A 5,452-nucleotide genomic window follows, 5' to 3' on the forward strand; every position below is an offset into this window, starting at 1 on the left:
AATTGGCCACAATTTACTGCTAAAAGTCTTGTCAAAAAGGCCCCAATTTCAGTGTCATTATTTTTCTTTAAATCAGTGGTATTTTTTAACTACTCGCTTCAATTGTAGATCCTTATTGCTTCTTAGAATCCCTCCTCCAGGATACTTAAACTATCCGCAGGCTACAGTAGACTAGAGCTCCCCTCTAGTTGTTCAAGAGGAGTTCTTATGCAGTCAGTAGCTATGTTTACCTAATTTTTTCTTTTGAAGCTGGGTCACTTCATGAAGCAAGACGCACTTCAATTCGTGTTTTGGCAGTTCAAAGTCACCTATCTAATTTATCATCAAAAGTCTTCAAAATTTAAAGATAGATCTTTCATGAAGTGGCCCAGCTTCAAAAGAAAGAATTAAGTAAACAAACCTACTAACTGTGTAAGAACTGCTCTTGAACGACTAGTGGGGAGCTCTAGTCTACTGTAGCCTGGGGATAGTTGAGTCATCCTGGAGGAGGAAAATTAAGAAGCAGTAAGAATTACAAATGCAGCTCAAGGAAGTTAAAATATACCACTGATTTAAAGAGAAAAATGACAGAGAGACAAATTTACATCAAGTAGAACGCAAACAGTTGAGAACTGAAAGTCGATAAAAAAGGACGAAAAGTTAAAGCAAAATTTTTGGGAGTAGAAGACCAACGCACTTGAACAAACTTCTCTAAACTTCGTTCGAGATCTTTTAAAAATACCAAAACAAAAAACTGTCAAAATTTGTTTCTTTGTACAAAAAAAGAAAAAAAGAGCACTTATTGCGAAAAAAGGTGTTCAGTTATTCCGAAACACAAAAAAATTTAGAATTTGAAGTGAACGGTCGACTAGATAAAAACATGAAAAGTTTTTTCGAAAAACTGTTGATAAATTTAGAACAGTACAAATTACACTCAAATTAACTAAGAAGAACAGCAAAAACCACTGTCAAAAACTCGAACAGGTTTTCAAATACTGTTTCCACTCGACAAAAAACTAATGAAAAATTTACGCTTCTCTTCTATTGCCGTTTCGGCGGACCAAACTCGGCTTTCCAATTTATCTTTAAAAGTCTTCAAAATTTTGAAGCAGATCTCATACTACCGTCGGAATAATTGATCTTGAACGACTAGTGGGAGCTCTAATCTAGTGCCGTCTGGAGTTGGTTGGAGTCGTTTTGAGGAGGTATAAAGAGTCAGTACGCGTCTACAAAAGAAATCATTAGAAGTTACTACATACTAATGATTTAAAGAAAAAACCACCAAATTTGTCAATTTTTCACTAGACTTAAAGCAGAAAACTGTCACAAATTGAGTTAAGTTGTTCAATTTGTAAACGAGAGAAATTTCTATCTTGTAAAACGCGAAAAGTTCAGAAATAAATTCCGATCAAAAAGCCAAATTTAAGACAAATTTTTGCGAAAAAAGAACAAACATTAAAAAAAATTGTTCTAAACTTCGAACAAGAGTCTATATCATGTAAAACACAAAAATTAACAAACAAAAGTCTATGGAAAAGTCGAAAAGGGGAGGCAAACTTTTGCGCGAAGAAGACTGACACATATAATTTTTTCCGCACTAAATACTGGAGTGAAAATTTTACACTTCTCTTCTTTTCCTGCTTCCGCGGCCCAAAGTCGGCTTTCCAAATTATCTTTAAAAGTCTTTAAAATTTTACAGCAGATCTCATTACAGCGCCGGAATAATTGATCTTGAACGACTAGTGGGAGCTCTAGTCTACTGCAGCTTGGAGTTGGTTGAAGTAGCTTGGAGGAGGTATAAGGAGAGGCATTACGGGTCTACAAATGAAGACATTAGAAGTTAATACATACCACAGATTTGAAGAGAAAAGTCAAGCCAAAATTGGCTAACTTTTCACTAGATTTTTAGTAGAAAACTGTCGCCAACTGAATTAAGCTGTTCAATTTGTATATGAGAGAACTTTTTATCATGTAAAACGCAAAGAGTTGAGAATAAGAAGTCATTGAAAATGTCGAATAGGTGAAGCAACTGTTCATCTCAAATATGCAACTGCAACTAAATTATGATTGAGAGTTTATATCATGTCAAATGCAAAAGTTCAGTAACAAAAGTCAATCAAAAAATCGAAGAAGTAAATTAAATATTTAAACAGGCGAAAAAAATCACGAAAAAGGCCCAACTATTTTTTTAAAAAATACTGAAAACTTCAATCTAGAGCTAATAAAAGGCCAAGGAATTGAATTTCCGATAATTTTAGTCAAAACAGAAAAGTAGCAAAACAAGTAAATTTCTTTAGCTAGCCTTTACCAGATTGAGTCATCCTAAAAAGTTAAATCATGACAAAACGCCAAAACTGTCGAAAAATATTGTTTGTTTTTAAAAAAAGAAAACGGTACTGGTTACAAAAAAAACTGTTCAGAGATGCCGAAACACTAAAAAATGACACAAAATAACTGAAGAATTTAAAGTCTACTTCAATTTTGACATTGAAACAGATTATTCCGCAATCAGAAATTCTATATTTGCGACTGCAGAGGGTTACCTGTCAATCCAGCTTCCACCGAGCTCATACCGCAGTTCTTTAAAGTTTTGCAACATTTACTGCTAAACCAATAGTTGCCAAACCGTTTTTTACAAATATTATTGGCATCCAGAAGCCTATTAAACGCCAAAGCAAAGTTGATTTCTCGGAGTTTTTGTTAATATAACAATAATGACATATAATTGGTTTTTACGAATCAAATAGAAGTTTTGGTTTTCTTGGGGGTTATTTACAATAAATACTTTGCTCAGGTGCCTATAAGTGTTAACCGGAATTTTTATGCGTTTTTCCTTAAACACTCAAAACGAGAAAAATCACTGTGTGAACACATTTTCGTTGAGCTAGCGAACAAAATTCTTTAACCATGAACTGCTTTTTGGATAATTTTTGCCTTTGAATTGTGTTCTTGGAGCAATTCTTCTTACAGCTAAGGAGTTTTAGCCGTTTTTTGTACATTTTTAGCTGTTCATTTGTTTGCTGACAGTCAGATTTGTTCTTCTAAATATTTAGAAGAACAAATCTGGCTGTCAGCAAACAAATGAAAGGCTAAAAACGAACAAAAACGGCTAAAACTCCTTAGCGATAAGAGGAATTGCTCCAAGAACACAATTCAAAGGAAAAATTATCCACTAAGCAGTTCATGGTCAAAAAATTTTGTTTGCTAGCTCAACGAAAATGTGTTCAGCGTACTGGTCTTATAGATATATAATTAAAATTTATATTTCCGAGTTCTTCATAGAGAACATTACCAAAAGAGAATATACAGCTGACAGACACATCGAAAACAAAACCAACTAACGTCGGAGGATTTGCTCTGGAACGATATGATTAGTGCAAGCTCTAATCTGTTGGAGCCTGTTTACTTCGGGGGGAGGGGTGGAATAACTAAATTCACCGAAGGGGTTATCTCGTAGTGAAATTCCGTCACTTGAAATTGTTTCAAACTTCGTTCGAGTGCAATTAAAACTGGAAAAAGAAAAGCAGACCGATAAAGAAGAGATTTTTATACGCCAACCGTTAATTAGTTCAAATTTGAAATAATGAAAATTGCACATTTCATTGGCAAAGTTTGAAACTTATATTGATGTTTTTTGAAATTCAACCTTTATCCAAATGCAGGCAACTGCCTAACATAAGGCCAAGAGAAACAATCATTGCATTTGGGGGTCAAGAAGAATCAAACACTACCAACACAAATCATTATTTCCTGTTAAAAACGTAGACGGCAGATGGATGCAATAGCTTAGAAAAAAAAACGTGTCGTAGAATTTGGTGGCAAATTAAGTAGCTTGAATGATGCAGTTATTGATGATGATTGCAGTTATTGAAAAGAATTAAAGAAATTCCATGTTTTTTTGTAATTTAACTCAAATTTTTGCAATGTTCAAATTCCCGATTTCACATCTTTTAAGAAGCCTTTTTTTAAATAAGTAAATAGACATATATTTTACCAGTTGTCCTTTATAGACCTTGAAAGGGACTTAGAGTAGCCTGAAGTGAACTTAAAAGGTCAATTAGAGATTAGTCATTTATTTTTTTAAATGTAAGTACGCAATTCAGCTTACCACTGCTCAAAAACCCACTGCTTATCACCGTAATAAATTACATCAAACAAAAAAGCAATTGATTCACCGTCAGCACGGGAAATTCATTCTTTCCGGCAAAAATAAACGGAAAATGAAAGTTAGAAGAAACAAACAGAAAAACCGGAAGTAGCTTGAATAATGCTACTCAGCTTAGCTTCACGACTTATAAACGTAAACCGACTAATGACGAAAGAATTGCTCTCGAACAACAGGCGGGTGGAAAAACATTTAACCCAACCGTGATTCAAACCATTGACTTCCCGCTTCATAACCATATGCTCTGCCGACTGTGCTATTTGTCCCTCATTTGTGCAATGCTGCAATCAACTTTATATTAGCAACAAGCTTTACTTCGGAGTGAGGGTATTAGAGATCACTCAAAAATTAAGAACGAAAGCGTTAAAAAGTCACTTGAGAAGTCAAAGAATGTTCTACACGAAAAGCGCAAAATGGCCAAGCAAAAAACTTGCATAAAAAAGACCAACACGTTTACAATAATTGCTATGAATTTCGTTCAAGAGCAATTAAACAAACATAAACCGACTACTATCGGAGGGATTGCTCTCGAACGACAGGCGAAGCAATTTAACTCAAGGGCTGTAGCCTAGATAAATTTTTCTTTTTGAACAAAAATGGTTGAACACGCCAGGATTCGAACCATTGACCTCCGGTACTTCACCAGAAGCACTGCCTACTCGGCTATGTGCCCTCATTTTTGCTATGCTGCAATCGATTTCATTTTAGCAACAAGCTTTACTTCGGAGTGAGAACAATGGAGATCACTTCGTCCGAGAGCAATTAATAACCGACTAATGTAGCTTCAATTGCTCTAAGACGACAGGTAGGGCAGTTTACTTTATAATGAGCTCGCTTAGAAAGTTTTACGGGAACGAAAAACAGCCCTCCAAATCCGGGTTTTACGGGTTCCAAATCCAGCCCTCCAAGATGTCAGTCTGACACCTTAACCACTAAGCTTCAATGGCTTTGATTCCCAAGCGCTCAGAATCGATTTTATAATAGCAGCAAACTTTATTTCCGTACGAGCAAAAATGAAGAACTCACGCGTGCAATAGTCACTCAAGAAGTCACAGAATGTTCTCGAACGAAAACAAAAAAAAGTATAACAAAGATTTTGCATATAAAAGGCACAAACGTGAACAATAATGCTTCAAACTTCGTTCACGAGCAATTGAAAACTAGTCTTTGAGGTGTAATAGATAACAATAAGTCGTAATGAACAAGCAGAGTCACCAACAGTCCCAAATATTTGACTAAAAAAAAGTAGAGCGCCTAAATAATAGCCGTTTGAGTTGCTCATAGCGGCTATTAAAAAGAAAACTGATA

The sequence above is a fragment of the Convolutriloba macropyga genome, chromosome 6 (genome assembly GCF_964194025.1).
Source record: "Convolutriloba macropyga chromosome 6, txConMacr16.3, whole genome shotgun sequence".
Lineage (NCBI taxonomy): Eukaryota > Metazoa > Xenacoelomorpha > Acoela > Convolutidae > Convolutriloba > Convolutriloba macropyga.